This window comes from Carassius auratus, unplaced genomic scaffold (genome assembly GCF_003368295.1).
Source record: "Carassius auratus strain Wakin unplaced genomic scaffold, ASM336829v1 scaf_tig00216796, whole genome shotgun sequence".
Lineage (NCBI taxonomy): Eukaryota > Metazoa > Chordata > Actinopteri > Cypriniformes > Cyprinidae > Carassius > Carassius auratus.
Genome location: NW_020528741.1, coordinates 72,534 through 90,000, shown reverse-complemented (window position 1 = coordinate 90,000; position 17,467 = coordinate 72,534). Strand labels below are relative to the sequence as shown.

Genomic DNA, 17,467 nt, shown 5'->3' with positions numbered 1-17,467 from the left:
TGTCTGTCTCTCACCTGTCTGTCTCTCACCTGTCTGTCTGTCTCTCACCTGTCTGTCTGTCTCTCACCTGTCTGCCTGTCTCTCACTTGTCTGTCTGTCTCTAACCTGTCTGTCTGTCTCTCACCTGTCTGCCTGTCTCTCACCTGTCTGTCTTTCTCTAACCTGTCTGTCTGTCTCTCACCTGTCTGCCTGTCTCTCACCTGTCTGTCTTTCTCTAACCTGTCTGTCTGTCTCTCACCTGTCTGCCTGTCTCTCACCTGTCTGTCTGTCTCTCACCTGTCTGCCTGTCTGCAGGTGGTGCTGAAGAATGCTCACATGGCCGTTGGCTCGCTGACCATCAATGAGGAGAGGTCAGAGGTCATCGATTTCTCTGTGCCCTTCATTGAGACAGGCATAAGCGTCATGGTCTCACGGAGCAACGGCACCGTGTCTCCATCTGCGTTCCTCGGTGAGACATTCTTCTTCTTCCATCTGTTTATCTCTGCTGTCCTGTATCTGCCGGCATGTGAAGTGTGTCTGTTCTCCGTCCGCAGAGCCATTCAGTGCTGATGTCTGGATCATGATGTTCGTTATGCTACTGCTGGTTTGTGCCATTGCAGTGTTCGTGTTCGAATACTTCAGTCCCGTTGGCTACAATCGCCGTCTCATCGATGGCAGAGGTACAGAACAACATGAGTGCTTCCACATCTGCACACATGAGCTCATCGGGGGGAGCTTTGCTGACAAATTCTGAAGCTATGGGAATCATTCATTATTGATTGTAATTTCAAGAACTTTAGTATCATGCAGTTCTTCTGTACTTTTGCTCATGGTTCATGTCACACCGCCTGTCCATTATTTTTTCTTAAAAAATTGTGTTCGGAATTTAAATGAATTTTTAAAAGCTCATGTTAGCTGTTAAGTATTTACACAAGTATTTAAAATATAGATCCTTTTTTTTTGGCACAAAACACAGTTGGTTACAGATTTATAAGCGATTCTCATTACAAAACTGGTGAAATTGATTGGTGGTGATTGCTGGTGAATGTTGTGTTACCAAACGTTATAAGAGGGTTCTTGTGGAGCACTATATTTTGCGAACCACTTTAAAACTCTTGTCATGTTGGCATTAGTCTAATTTGACTCGGTTCTCCAAATGACAAATTAATCTGACCCAAAATATCATAGAGATATACCATCAGCAACAGAAGATACAGGGTGTGTAAGGTGAGTTGCATTCAGTGTTGTTTTTCCCTGCTGACCTGGATCTCCAGCTACTAAATTGCTCCTTAACACTCATCAAGAAGGACTCACGTCCCTGATCTGATCTGGACACAGACTGGATCTGGTGGCTACGGTGACCTCAGAACAAGAGAGAAACAGACTAATATTAGCGTAGATGCCATTCTTCTAATGACGTAGCAAGTACATCGGGTGTTATGGGAAGTGTTCCCGGTTCCGGTTTACCTAATTAATGCAGCCTAAAAATCCTTTAACGGATTTGGATATTAAAAGCATATTAGTATGTTATGTGTAAGCCAGGTTAAAGAGATGGGTCTTTATTCTAGATTTAAACTGCAAGAGTGTGTCTGCCTCCCGAACAATGTTAGGTAGGTTATTCCAGAGTTTAGGCGCCAAATAGGAAAAGGATCTGCCGCCCGCAGTTGATTTTGATATTCTAGGTATTATCAAATTGCCTGAGTTTTGAGAACGTAGCGGACGTAGAGGAGTATAATGTAAAGGAGCTCATTCAAATACTGAGGTGCTAAACCATTCAGGGCTTTATAAGTAATAAGCAATATTTTAAAATCTATACGATGTTTGATAGGGAGCCAGTGCAGTGTGGACAGGACCGGGCTAATATGGTCATACTTCCTGGTTCTAGTAAGAACTCTTGCTGCTGCATTTTGGACTAGCTGTAGTTTGTTTACTAAGCGTGCAGAACAACCACCCAATAAAGCATTACAATAATCTAACTTAATAGTAATAATATTGAGGTCATGGACACATTAATTAACGTTTCTGCATTTGATATTGAGAGCATAGGTTGTAATTTAGATATATTCTCTGGTGTTAAGCGAGTGTGATGGAGTCACTTATGTTGTGTTTCTGTGCTCTCAGAGGCCGGAGGTCCATCGTTCACCATTGGAAAGGCCATCTGGTTGCTCTGGGGTTTGGTCTTCAATAATTCTGTCCCAGTGCAAAACCCCAGAGGAACCACCAGCAAGATTATGGTGTCTGTTTGGGCCTTCTTTGCTGTGATTTTCTTGGCCAGCTATACTGCTAACCTGGCCGCATTTATGATTCAGGAAGAGTACGTGGACCAGGTGTCAGGCCTCAGCGACAAAAAGGTGCTTCAATAGAAGATACAACTGTACTTTTTTAGGTACAGAAAATATATAAATTCTGTTTTCTGGTCAGTCTGTCTATTCACTCACTCTTGTGCCATTTCTTTGTCTTCAGTTTCAGAGACCCAATGACTTCTCCCCACCATTTCGCTTTGGGACGGTGCCAAATGGCAGCACTGAGAGAAATATCCGCAATAACTACAGAGAGATGCACTCCTACATGGTCAAATTCCACCAGCGCAATGTGGATGAAGCTCTGTACAGTCTGAAAACAGGGTGAGTGCGGGAAACCACCTGAGGCACTTTTCTGATTAGTCATTAATTAAAATATTAGCAATATTAGGTTCTGAATGCTTGTTCTGTTTTAAATAACAGCAAGCTGGATGCCTTCATTTACGATGCCGCCGTGCTGAATTACATGGCGGGCAGAGATGAGGGCTGTAAGCTGGTCACCATTGGCTCTGGAAAAGTGTTCGCTTCCACCGGCTATGGCATCGCCATTCAGAAAGACTCGGGTTGGAAGAGACAGGTGGACCTCGCCATCCTCCAGCTCTTTGGAGACGGTACTGCTTATGTTGAGTCATCAGATGAACAATGATTTGCCAGCTTGTTCATTAGTAAAAAAATAATCCATCAACCCTCGGTCATGCAGTGTAAATGCTGCACCCAATTAAAAATATGACATTCAATTTTTAAGCAGAATTTATGATGTTTGCATTAAGTAAGTCTTGTGAAATATTGCCCTCTTGGAGCTTTTTTGTTTCTGTCATGTCTTTGTTCCCTGGGAGTCATTCCCTGGTCCTGTTATCCAAATATTTTTATGGCAATTAATAAACACATTTCAAAGGAGTTTAATTTTTCCCATGTCCGGGTAATGCAGGAACAATGGTTTGAAACTGAATTTGCTCTGATCCCTTCCTGAGTGATTTCTTATGTACTGATAGCCCTAATGTTTTCCCATTGTTCCTGGCGGTGAGTTTCTGTCTTGCTTTGATCAGTCTTCTTGTCTCACCAGTGAATCCTGTTCAAATTTGCCTGCCATCAGCTTCGAATTACCAGAGCTTCTGTTACTAATACAAATCAAACACACTGTTGTAACAGACCCAGTATGTAAGAGCATTGCATCATCCTTAAATATATGTGTGCTGTGTCTCAGGTGATATGGAGGAGTTTGAGGCTCTCTGGCTCACCGGGATCTGCCACCATGAAAAGAATGAAGTGATGAGCAGTCAGCTGGATGTGGACAATATGGCGGGTGTGTTCTACATGCTGGGTGCTGCCATGGCTCTGTCCCTTATCACCTTTATCGCTGAACACGTCTTTTACTGGCACCTGCGCTTCTGCTTCATTGGCGTGTTTTCTGGGAAACCAGGGTTCACCTTCACAATCAGCAGGGTATTTCTCTCCCTAATGCATGCACAGGCACTCTTCAAAGAACACAAGGTTTATTCTAAACATTGGAGTAATGCAAAATATAGTTTCAAGACGTTATTAAGCTAGAAATAACATATTGTTGTCATCTCTGAACACTGAAACTTTTCTCTCTTTTCTTAGGAGATATATAGCTGTATTCATGGAGTTGAAATCGAAGATAAGAGTTCAGCACTGAATTCACCCTCAGCTACCATGAACAACACCCACTCGAATATTCTGCGTTTGCTGCGCACCGCCAAGAACATGGCATCTCTTTCCGGTGTCAACAGTTCCCCACACAGTGCACACGACTTCATCCGCCGAGAGTCCTCTGTGTATGACATCAGCGAGCACTGCCGCAGCCTGGCCGGACACTCAGACTGCAAGGCCCCATACCTGCTGGAGGACAACATGTTCAGCGACTACATCAGTGAGGTGGAGCGCACCTTTGGCAACCTACACCTGAAGGACAGTAATCTCTACCAGGACCACTACCTGCACCACCATGGAGGCTCAACAATGGGACTGATGGGCCCATCCCATAACAGGCCCCACAGCCTGGGCTCCAGCAGTTCTCTGGAGGGCGGCATGTTTTGACTGCGATAGCCTGGGCGGTGGTGTGGCCCCTATCTTTAGCACACAGCCGCGCTCTGCCCTGACCCACAGGAACATGAGCAAATTCGACCTGCTGCAGAGCAAGACTCCTCCGTCTGGGTTAAAGCAGGGACTGGCCGACCTGTATGGAAAATTCTCCTTCAAAGGCGTGTCTAGAGTGTCTAGTTCCGGATATATTGCAGGCCACGACCAGTTTTGTGACGGTGCAGATGATGGAAACATCCGTTCTGATGTGTCTGACATTTCCACTCATACTGTGACCTATGGCAATCTGGAGGGCAATGCCAAGAAACGCAAGCAGTATAAAGACAGCCTGAAGAAGCGGCCTGCATCTGCAAAGTCCAGACGAGAACTTGACGAGATCGAGCTGGGTTACCGCCGCCGCCAGCACCATGGCCACCATCATCATCACCATGGGCATCGCTCAGCTTCACCTCCATCTGAGCACAAACAAGGTGGTGGTGTGAGCTCAACCTCATTTCTGTTACAAGACAAGGAAAGCCTGAGGGATTTCTACCTGGACCAGTTCCGGCCCAAAGAAGACGTCCCGCAGTGGGAGCATGTGGATCTTACAGATGGTCCCAGTGGGGGAGGAGGAGGCAACTGCACCAGCCTGGTGTCTGTGGATGACTTCCTGAAGAGCAAACCCAAGAAGCCGGACAGCAGGAGTGGGAGCAGTGAGTGGGAATGTCGTAGTTGTCGTGCAAGCAGTGCGGGCAGCAAGCAGACGGCCCTGCATGGAGTTCTGCACATGGGTGGGACAGGCTACATTGGCAGTGGTTGTGTGGCAGCGGGTGCTGGAGGAGGGGTTGGGAGCAGCCGCCCAACTTCAGCAACTTGTATGAGGTGCGAAGCCTGCAAGAAGTCAGGCAACCTGTATGACATCAGCGAGGACAGTAACCACCTGTTGGATCAACTGGGAAGCAGTAGGGGTCAGACACCATTGCAACGCCGCAGGGCCTTCAGCGGGAAACCGCTACGCCGCCAGCATTCCTATGACACCTTTGTGGACCTGCAGAGAGAAGAGTTAGGTGTGCCGCTGGGGTTCGGCGGCCCTGGGGCACTGCCAGCACCACGCAGTGTGAGCCTCAAGGAGAGGGAGCGCTGCATAGATGCCTCTAGTCCCTTCGCACACATATTTGAGCATCCTGGAGATCGCAAGCAGGACACAGACCATGACCCGCTGTTCTATGGAGCTGCTGAAAGGAGTGTGGTATCGCCATTCGGGTTGTTCAGAGTGGGGGAGAATACACCTTATGGAGGACTCATGGAGGGGCCAGCTCACTCCTTATCCAAATCTCTCTATCCTGACCGAACCGACCACAACCCCTTCATCCCCACATTTGGAGATGACCAGTGTCTGCTGCATGGTGCCAAGTCCTACTATATCACCAAGCAGCAGCAGCACAGCGACTTGCTCAGCCCCATGGGCATGACCTCTTTCCTGCCGGCATCAGCCACCTCCAGAGTCATGTCTAACTTTGCTCCGCACTTTCCTGCAGATTTGTGCATGGGGAACCACCACACCAGCAAGCTCAGTCTCGGTCCACCTCGACCTTTTAACGACAATAATGGACACATGTATGAGAAGCTCTCTAGCATAGAGTCTGACGTTTGAGAAAGAGCAATGAGCATGGTAAAGAACAGAGAAGCATTCTGTTAGCCAGATTTTAGCAGAATAAACAGAACTTGAGAGAATTGAAAATGTCATTTCCTGTCAAGTTCACATTTACACCAATGGGCTCATCTTCACGAGCTGGTGAGAACAAAAGCACGTCCATCTGTTGAGTGTGTGCATGAAAAAGAACAAGAGAGCAGATGTCCCGTTTCACCTACGTCCCTCGCATCACACCAGAACAGCCCTGTCCTGTACCCTTGTCTTTCGTGAAGATACAATCATGAAAACATAATAAATGCTCATTGATTTTTTTTCTTTCTTTTGAAACAGGGTAATAACTGTACCTCAGAGATGTAGTGAAGACACTGCTGACTGGTAATCTGTTATTGAAATTGGGTTTCATTTGTTTGATGTTTTCCTGACCCTGCTCTGGAGGCCTTTGCTGAGCATTAGGGATATTTAAATGTGATGATCAATCCACATTCAACCTAATGTATCCATGGCAACAGCCTCTCCCATGCTGTGTACTGCCATGAAACACGTGTGCATTAGTGAAAGTGCACAAGCCTCTGCTGTGTTTTATGCTCTCATTTATATTCAAGTCTCTACTGCCATGATATTTCATATCCAGCGAGATATCTTCTTGATACGCCTTTGGTTACACTCACGTCATATGACTCTTGCTTAGAAGTTGAACAATAAGGGGTTAAAAAGACATTATTGTCATATGTTTTGGTTGTAAATATATTTCTCTTTATATAAGCCATCAAGGTCAACCTTTAATATAGCTTTTTTCAAGTATAACAAATAACCAAAATAAAGACTAAAACAAAACAAAATGACAAAAACATAAAATATGCAAATTTTAGCAAAAGCATTATAACTCACGATAAGTGATATTTTAAGCGATAATTTGCTTTTTAAATACGTTTATTACTTGATTCTGATAGTTTACTGCCTCCTAACCGGCTTATTTTTAAGGATTTACCTTTATTTGTTTACCTGCAGTACAACAGAGCTGAGCAGTGCTGTCGTAGACATGTTTAGTTTACTTGATCGGTGTACCAAATACTCCTTTCTAAGTTTCTCTTAAATTGTGTTTAGATGTCTGGTCGCTGGCTGGAGAGGTCCAGGTTCTCTCTCTCTCTCTCTCTCTCTCTCTCTCTCTCACTCACACACACACACACACACACACACACAGAGATCTCCAGCATCCATCACAAAGAGTGTTTTACGATCTAAAGCAGGGTTTTTTTTACCTTTCCTAAGGACTGATTGACTTTGTAAAGCTGATTAGTAAGCTGCTAGAGTGTCATGTTTTGAATTGTAATACTATCGTGAGGTCCTGTCCTCGCTTTAGAATAATCTTTCATCTCCTCTTGTATTGTTTCTGCAGTTAGAGTAACTCTAATCATGTCTTTAAACCTTTTTTTTTCTTTTAGAGCATTACTATTATTATAATTATTATTGTTATTATTATTCTAGCAAAGCGTTTTAGGGTGTTTTCTTCTCATATGTTGAAGCTGGCGGTGTTCCCATCATAGCACAGTAATCTATGTTTGAGTTTTCCTAAAAACATATAGTTTAGATACACACACACACACACACACACAGAGTTCCCTATGAACCCCATGCTTAAAGCTCGAGCTCTATATGCTTAACAGTTCTTGTGTTCATAGAGAAATACGCCTATTACGCATAGCTGTAGTTATAATTTTTGTAGTGTATTCGCAATATATAAGCAACTTTTAACGTTCTTTTGACTACTATATTCTCATTATTCTAAGGTAAGTATAGCTGGTTTAAAGTATTCTACAGGTAAGAAACATCCTGTTGTTATTCACAAAGTCCATCTGTTATTTTCTCCACACAATCGATGAATTTGTCGCTCATCGGGGTGATAAAGGCATGCGTGCGTGTGCGTGAGACTCTTGTTGCTATGGCACTGCCATGGTGTTACGATGCTGTTCCCATGGTAACTGCAGTGCAAGAGGATGCGGGCTGAATGAGTGAATTGTTTCACTATGGAATATCCACTTTGATATGTTACCCAAATTTTTACGTCATTTACATCTCTGAAATTATTTTCAAGTGGAAACATGTACAGATTGTGTATATAAAAATGAGGGAATTCCTCCTTTTGTATGACAACATGAACACAAACCTCTATGAGATTTTAATAATGAGTGAGTGTTTTGATGATGATGATGGATCAGAATACTTTCACATGCTGAATAAAGCCAATTAAAGTACACTCTTATTCTGTCTGCCTGCTGCTCATTTTGCTCTGCGTCCTTGTATTCAGCGCTAGTGTTTGTTCATCCTATATTCTGTATTTCTATTCACTGTACTACGCTGTCACATAATCTGCTGAACTACAAGTGCACACATTTTCTGTATGCATGGAATACCTTAAAAGTGTGCCGCATACAAACGGTGCATGGTATCCCGTGATGAAATGTTCAGCTTAATTTTTACTATACAGTAGTTCAAGACAAACTATTGTACATTTCAGCATGGACAAGAACACGAGACTGTTAAAGTCCCTCATCAATAACAGCTTTCTTTTTGCATGCACGCAGCTGACTGAATGCAGCAATTTCTGAATATAGTAGTATGATATGTTTCTAGTATTAGTGTTTTCTGTCGTGCAGTGAGATGTTAAACTACACACGAAGAGCACTGAAGAACCGCTTAGCTCGACTGTAATCCATTGTTCCTCACACATCCGCTTTCCTCTTATTAATTTCTCACTCACGTAGGCGAAAGAGGCATATGAAATATTGATAGACACACAGAGAGAGAGACAGGCAGAGGAGGGAGGGACATGGCAAGACTTCCAGACAATTAAAGAGTAGAGAGAGAGAGACAGACTGTGAGCTGCAGCAGTACGGATGACAGGAGCGTTGCTTGTTCTTGTTGACTGTGCTGTCGTTTAATGAACCTGCTGCACCTCCCCCTCTCAACACCCCCACAGTCCCACAATCTTTTGTGAAGCTGCTGCTCACTCTTATTAATGGTTGCCTAGCAACAGACCAGCGCATGGGGGGGGGGGCTGTGTAAGAGGATAATCATCTGGAGCTCCGCCCACTCCAGTGACTCACACCAGCAAAGTTTCCTGAACAATTATACTGTGAGACTGCAGACTGCAGCGCCACACTCACTAATAACACACAGAATTACCACTGCTACTACACACACTAACAGTGCTCAGAATCACCACCAGTGCTGGTCTAGACCACAGTAACTGGGGGGTAGGCTGGGGCCACTTGCACTTTTTAGGGAGTACACTCAATTAATTTTAACCTTCTTTCAGTATTATTAATTCAGTATTTTTTTCACCATATCATTTAGCACTGCAGTCTCTAGAAGTAAGCTATAACAATTTAAACTCAAATGAAAGTTTCAACATGTTTCTAACAGTTGACGACTTTGCCACACTTTTCATTAATAAAATTAAAAACATCAGTGCACAATTTTCCACACCACAATCCGTCAAGCTCATATCACCAGCAAACATACACTCATCCACATCCTTCTCTTCACTCTCTGAGGCAGAAGTCTCAACAAACACTTGAACGAGCTGTGTTCAACCAAGTCTCTGCATTTCTCACACAGAACAACCTCCTTGACAGCAACCAGTCTGGCTTCAGAAGTGGACATTCAGCTGAGACAGCCTTGCTCCCAATTGTTGAAGCCCTAACACTGGCGAGAGCAGAATCCAAATCTTCAGTACTTATCCTGCTTGATCTGTCCACTGCTTTTGACACGGTTAACACCAGATCCTACTATCAACCCTCCTGGCAAAGGGCATCTCAGGAACCACACCTCAGTCACAACATCTAACTACTGGGGTGCCTCAGGGCTCAGTTTTTGGACCACTTCTCTTCTCTGTCTACATGGCATCATTAGTTTCTGTCAATCAGAAACATGGCTTTTCATATCACTGCTATGCTGATGACACTCAGCTCTTCCTCTCAGCTTGTCTTACAGACATTTCTTCCTGGATGATGGACCATCACCTTCAACTCAACCTTGCCAAGACAGAACTGTTTGTGATTTCAGCAAACCCATCGTTCCATCACAATTTCACCATCAAGTTAGGCACATCAACCATAACTCCTTCAAAAACAGCTAGAAGCCTTGGAGTTATGACTGATGATCAGCTGACTTTCTCAGACCGCATTGCTAAAACTGTCCGATCCTGCAGATTTGCTTTATTTAACATCAAGAAGATCAAGCCCTTTCTTTGGGAACATGCTGCACAACTCCTTGTTCAAGCTCTTGTTCTGTGGCTGGACTATTGCAATGCTCGCTTGGCAGGTCTTCTAGCCAATTCTATCAAACCTTTACAATTAATTCAGAACGCGGCAGCAAGATTAATTTTTAATGAGCCAAAAATAATAAACGTCACACCTCTGTTTATCAATTTGCACTGGCTTCCAATAGCTGCTCGCATAAAATTCAAGGCATTGATGTTTGCCTACAAAACTACCACTGGCTCTGCACCCATTTACCTAAATTCATTACTTCACACTTATGTGCCTCTAGAAGCTTGCGTTCTGCAAGTGAACGTCGCTTGATTGTGCCATCCCAAAGAACCACAAAGTCACTTTTACAGACTTTTAAATTAAATGTTCCCTTCTGGTGGAATGAACTCCCCAACTCAATCCGAGCAGCTGAGTCCTTAGCCATCTTCAAGAATCGGCTTAAAAACACATCTCTTCCATCTTTATTTGACCCTCTAACTTTGACCCTCTGTTTTCTTTTTATTTATTACTGTTTATTATTTAAAAGCCCTTGCTATGTGAACTGGATTTAAGATAACTGAGACTTGTTCTAGCACTTATATATCATTGCTCTTTTGTTGTTTTTGATTGCTTCTATTGTGCTCATTTGAAAGTCCCTTTGGATAAAAGCTTCTGTTAAATGACTAAATGTAAATGTAAGTCACTCTCAAACCAAGCATATTTCTATTGATTAATGCTGTGAATTCACATAACCAGCTTCAACCCATTGCGAAATCTGCTTTTGGAAGTTGGAATTACTGGAAAATTCGTATAGTAAAGCGATTGCACCCTTATACTGACATTAATACAGGTTTATGATTTAAAACACTGTACAAACCCAAAGACAGCACATATGTAACATAATAAATATGTTTAAGTTCACAGATATTTTAAGCCGAGTGTCCACTCAGCGAGTGAAGTAATTCATCTCGAGATGTAAATGAGTGAATGAAGATGCTGATGGGGGCCTGAAGTGAGCAGTTGTCATGGCAACACCCTGTGCATCTCCAGCTCTGTGTGATCGCGTGGCTCCCTGTGTTTCAGAGGGCAATCGAACACATGCAACGCGCTGAAGACACCAGATGAACCTGTGAAACGCTCTCGAGCATCTGCTCAGATGCCAATACTGGTCCTCTCCAGGCAGGTAACAGAGTTGCTGGGCAACAGCGATACACGAGTAAGAACTGCACAACACTGACCTCTGCAGGACGATCAGAAACTGCAAGTCTCACACTTTACAGCAGCATTTAACACGATTTAATCTCTCTCTCTCTCTCACTCAGTGTGTGTGTGTGTGTGCGTGTGTGCGTGGCCACATGAACATAGTCATTTGATCTGTAAGCTGCAAGAGTTTCCCAAAAGGAGAGAGTAAATAATGTCTCATACACATTATGAACTACAAGAAACTGTAAAATGTGAAAGACACTTATTTCCTGTGATTATTATAGAATGTTCATGTAAGGCTAATATAGATCCTGTATGGAACAATGAAAGCCTTAATCAAGCGTACATCTGTGAGTGATGCCTGGTTTATATTTTATTAGCTTATATTACGTAATGTGTAGGTATTCTTACTAGTTATCAGCTGTCTTGTACAAATCTTGCAAGCGGATTAAATGAGGAGACACTTAAGTGAAAATGATCTGTGTGTTCAACGTATGTAGATCATATGATACAATTTCAAGTTTTCCAAGTTTTCCTTTCTCTTTGGAGTGTTACAAGCTGTTTGTGAACAGATAAGTTCCCTAAAGTTGCAAAGACTAAAGTCTCAAACCCAAGAGATATTCTTTATCAAAGTTAAGACTTATTCACATCCTCCTAAAACACCTCGTTCTAACAAGGCCACACGTCTTACGTCACTATGTGGGAAGATTTGCATAACACCACCCAAATGTCCACATGTGTTGGACAATGTGTTGATTCTTGCTGTTTCATGTGTGTTTCGTTGTGAAAGCAAAAATACTTTGTTTGGTATTCCAAAAGAGGACACGACTAGAAATCAGTGGTTAAGTTGTATTTAAAACACTGTTCCAGAACAGTTCAACCCAAATATTCAGATGGAGGACTGTTTCCTGATCCTGGAGAAAAACTAGATGCCGTCTGTTCTGACTCACATTCTGTAAGTATGTTTTCATATCTAAATAATTTGTTTAATCTCATTATCACAAATGCAGACATGATTTTATGTTTACGCAGCGTGATACACAATGCAATACATAAAAACACAGTGTAAGTCATTATAATCAGTAATTATATCCCCATTGGATGCTACAAATGCCTTGTTCCTAATGGCTTTAATTGGTTTTGTCTTGTCTCACCGATTCTGACCGGGACACATATCACAGTATCGTTAGGGGCGTAACATTTCCGTCACATGCTTGAGGTATTCAGCCAATCACAATGCACTGGATAGCTGGCCAATCAAAGCTCTCTTCTCAGAATGATGTAAAATGAAGGCGAGTCATAGAGGAGCAACAAAAATGTACATTATGAGGAAAAAGGAAATTATGTTTTTTTTTTTACTTTAAACAGCATAAACACATTGCATTTAACTAAATACACAAAATAATGTTCTTTTTAGCAACATCATAAGACCCCTTTTAAAAGAATCAGTAGTCTGTCCCAGCAACAGAGTCTGAAGTGTTTATGGTAACACTCCGCCCTCGAGTGGTGATACCAGGAACTACAACAATCAGACCAGCATGTCTACCAAACTCTTCAGACCAATGTGTCTACCAAACCCTCCTCAGACCAGCGTGTCTACCAAACTCCTCAGACCAGCGTGTCCTACCAAACCTATTCAACCAGCGTGTCTACCAAACACCTCTTCAGACCAGCGTGTCTACCAAACCCTCCTCAGACCAGCGTGTCTACCAAACATCCTCAGACCAGCGTGTCTACCAAACCCTCCTCAGACCAGCGTGTCTAACAAACCCTCCTGAGACCAGCGTGTCTACCAAACCTATTCAGACCAGCGTGTCTACCAAACCCTCTCAGACCAGCGTGTCTACCAAACCTCTTTCAGACCAGCGTGTCTACCAAACCCTCCTCAGACCAGCGTGCTACCAAACCCTCCTCAGACCAGCGTGTCTACCAAACCTCCTCAGACCAGCGTGTCTACCAAACCTCCTCAGACCAGCGTGTCTACCAAACCTCCTCAGACCAGCGTGTCTACCAAACCTCCTCAGACCAGCGTGTCTACCAAACCCTCCTCAGACCAGCGTGTCTACCAAACCCTCCTCAGACCAGCGTGTCTACCAAACCTCCTCAGACCAGCGTGTCTACCAAACCCTCCTCAGACCAGCGTGTCTACCAAACCTCCTCAGACCAGCGTGTCTACCAAACCTCCTCAGACCAGCGTGTCTACCAAACCTCCTCAGACCAGTGTGTCTACCAAACCCTCCTCAGACCAGCGTGTCTACCAAACCCTCCTCAGACCAGCGTGTCTACCAAACCTCCTCAGACCAGCGTGTCTACCAAACCTCCTCAGACCAGCGTGTCTTCCAAACCTCCTCAGACCAGCGTGTCTACCAAACCTCCTCAGACCAGCGTGTCTACCAAACCTCCTCAGACCAGCGTGTCTACCAAACCTCTTCAGACCAGCGTGTCTACCAAACCTCCTCAGACCAGTGTGTCTACCAAACCTCCTCAGACCAGCGTGTCTACCAAACCTCCTCAGACCAGCGTGTCTACCAAACCCTCCTCAGACCAGCGTGTCTACCAAACCTCCTCAGACCAGCGTGTCTACCAAACCCTCCTCAGACCAGCGTGTCTACCAAACCCTCCTCAGACCAGCGTGTCTACCAAACCCTCCTCAGACCAGCGTGTCTACCAAACCTCTTCAGACCAGCGTGTCTACCAAACCCTTCAGACCAGCGTGTCTACCAAACCTCCTCAGACCAGCGTGTCTACCAAACCCTCCTCAGACCAGCGTGTCTACCAAACCTCCTCAGACCAGCGTGTCTACCAAACCCTCCTCAGACCAGCGTGTCTACCAAACCCTCCTCAGACCAGCGTGTCTACCAAACCCTCCTCAGACCAGCGTGTCTACCAAACCTCTTCAGACCAGCGTGTTCTCCAACACCGGCCTCAGGACCGAGCGTGGTCTACCAAAGCCCTCCTCAGACCAGCGTGTATACCAAACCTCTTCAGACAAACGGTCTACCAAACCCTCCTCAGACCAGCGTGTCTACCAAACCCTCCTCAGACCCAGCGGTGTACTACCCAAAACCTCTTCAGACCAGTGTGATCCTACCAAACCGCCTCAGACCAGCGTGTCTACCAAACCCTCCTCAGACCAGCGTGTCTACCAAACCCTCCTGACCAGTTGTGTCTACCAAACCCTCCTAGACCAGCGTGTCTACCAAACCTCTTCAGACCAGTGTGTCTACCAAACCCGCCTCAGACCAGCGTGTCTTCCAAACACTCCTCAGACCAGCGTGTCTTTCAAACCCTCCTCAGACCAGCTTGTCTACCAAACCTCTTCAGGACCAGCGTGTCTACCAAACCTTCCTCAGACCAGCGTGTCTACCTAACCTATTCAGACCAAGCGTGTCTACCAAACCTATTCAGACCAGCGTGTCTACCAAACCTCTTAAGACCATCGTGTCTACCAAACCCTCCTCAGACCAGCTGTGTCTACCAAACCCTCCTCAGACCAGCGTGTCTACCAAACCCTCCTCAGACCAGCGTGTCTACCAAACCCTCCTCAGACCAGCGTGTCTACCAAACCCTCCTCAGACCAGCGTGTCTACCAAACCTCTTCAGACCAGCGTGTCTACCAAACCCGCCTCAGACCAGCGTGTCTACCAAACCCTCCTCAGACCAGCGTGTCTACCAAACCTCTTCAGACAAACGTGTCTACCAAACCCTCCTCAGACCAGCGTGTCTACCAAACCCTCCTCAGACCAGCGTGTCTACCAAAACCTCTTCAGACCAGTGTGTCTACCAAACCCGCCTCAGACCAGCGTGTCTACCTAACCTATTCAGACCAGCGTGTCTACCAAACCTATTCAGACCAGCGTGTCTACCAAACCTCTTAAGACCAGCGTGTCTACCAAACCCTCCTCAGACCAGTTGTCTACCAAACCCTCCTCAGACCAGCGTGTCTACCAAACCCTCCTCAGACCAGCGTGTCTACCAAACCCTCCTCAGACCAGCGTGTCTACCAAACCCTCCTCAGACCAGCGTGTCTACCAAACCTCTTCAGACCAGCGTGTCTACCAAACCCGCCTCAGACCAGCGTGTCTACCAAACCCTCCTCAGACCAGCGTGTCTACCAAACCTCTTCAGACAAACGTGTCTACCAAACCCTCCTCAGACCAGCGTGTCTACCAAACCCTCCTCAGACCAGCGTGTCTACCAAACCTCTTCAGACCAGCGTGTCTACCAAACCCGCCTCAGACCAGCGTGTCTACCAAACCCTCCTCAGACCAGCGTGTCTACCAAACCCTCCTCAGACCAGCGTGTCTACCAAACCCTCCTCAGACCAGCGTGTCTACCAAACCCTCCTCAGACCAGCGTGTCTACCAAACCCTCCTCAGACCAGCGTGTCTACCAAACCTCTTCAGACCAGCGTGTCTACCAAACCCGCCTCAGACCAGCGTGTCTACCAAACTTCTTCAGACAAATGTGTCTACCAAACCCTCCTCAGACCAGCGTGTCTACCAAACCCTCCTCAGACCAGCGTGTCTACCAAACCTCTTCAGACCAGTGTGTCTACCAAACCCGCCTCAGACCAGCGTGTCTACCAAACCCTCCTCAGACCAGCGTGTCTACCAAACCCTCCTCAGACCAGCGTGTCTACCAAACCCTCCTCAGACCAGCGTGTCTACCAAACCCTCCTCAGACCAGCGTGTCTACCAAACCCTCCTCAGACCAGCGTGTCTACCAAACCCTCCTCAGACCAGCGTGTCTACCAAACCTCTTCAGACCAGCGTGTCTACCAAACCCTCCTCAGACCAGCGTGTCTACCAAACCCTCCTCAGACCAGCGTGTCTACCAAACCTCTTCAGACCAGCGTGTCTACCAAACCCGCCTCAGACCAGCGTGTCTACCAAACCTCTTCAGACCAGCGTGTCTACCAAACCCGCCTCAGACCAGCGTGTCTACCAAACCCGCCTCAGACCAGCGTGTCTACCAAACCCGCCTCAGACCAGCGTGTCTACCAAACCTCCTCAGACCAGCGTGTCTACCAAACCTCTTAAGACCAGCGTGTCTACCAAATCCTCCTCAGACCAGTGTGTCTACCAAACCCTCCTCAGACCAGCGTGTCTACCAAACCCTCCTCAGACCAGCGTGTCTACCAAACCCTCCTCAGACCAGCGTGTCTACCAAACCCTCCTCAGACCAGCGTGTCTACCAAACCTCTTCAGACCAGCGTGTCTACCAAACCCGCCTCAGACCAGCGTGTCTACCAAACCTCCTCAGACCAGCGTGTCTACCAAACCTCTTCAGACAAACGTGTCTACCAAACCCTCCTCAGACCAGCGTGTCTACCAAACCCTCCTCAGACCAGCGTGTCTACCAAACCTCTTCAGACCAGTGTGTCTACCAAACCCGCCTCAGACCAGCGTGTCTACCAAACCCGCCTCAGACCAGCGTGTCTTCCAAACACTCCTCAGACCAGCGTGTCTACCAAACCCTCCTCAGACCAGCGTGTCTACCAAACCCTCCTGAGACCAACGTGTCTACCAAACCTCCTCAGACCAGCGTGTCTACCAAACCCTCCTCAGGACCAGCGTGTCTACCAAACCTCTTCAGACCACCGTGTCTACCAAACCCTCCTCAGACCGGTGTGTCTACCAAACCTCTTCAGACCAGCGTGTCTACCAAACCGTCCTCAGACCAGCGTGTCTACCAAACCTCTTCAGACCAGCGTGTCTACCAAACCTCCTCAGACCAGCGTGTCTACCAAACCTCCTCAGACCAGCGTGTCTACCAAACCCTCCTCAGACCAGCGTGTCTACCAAACCTCCTCAGACCAGCGTGTCTACCAAACCCTCCTCAGACCAGCGTGTCTACCAAACCTCCTCAGACCAGCGTGTCTACCAAACCCTCCTCAGACCAGTGTGTCTACCAAACCCTCCTCAGACCAGCGTGTCTACCAAACCTCTTCAGACCAGTGTGTCTACCAAACCCGCCTCAGACCAGCGTGTCTTCCAAACACTTCTCAGACCAGCGTGTCTTTCAAACCCTCCTCAGAC

General features: G+C 46.0%; 1 pseudogene; it reads left to right on the top strand.

Annotated features, from left to right (window-relative positions):
• Positions 1-8,233, top strand: part of LOC113098984 (glutamate receptor ionotropic, NMDA 2B-like) — a 13,376-nt pseudogene extending 5,143 nt beyond the window's left edge.
• The last annotated feature ends 9,234 nt before the right edge of the window (positions 8,234-17,467 follow it).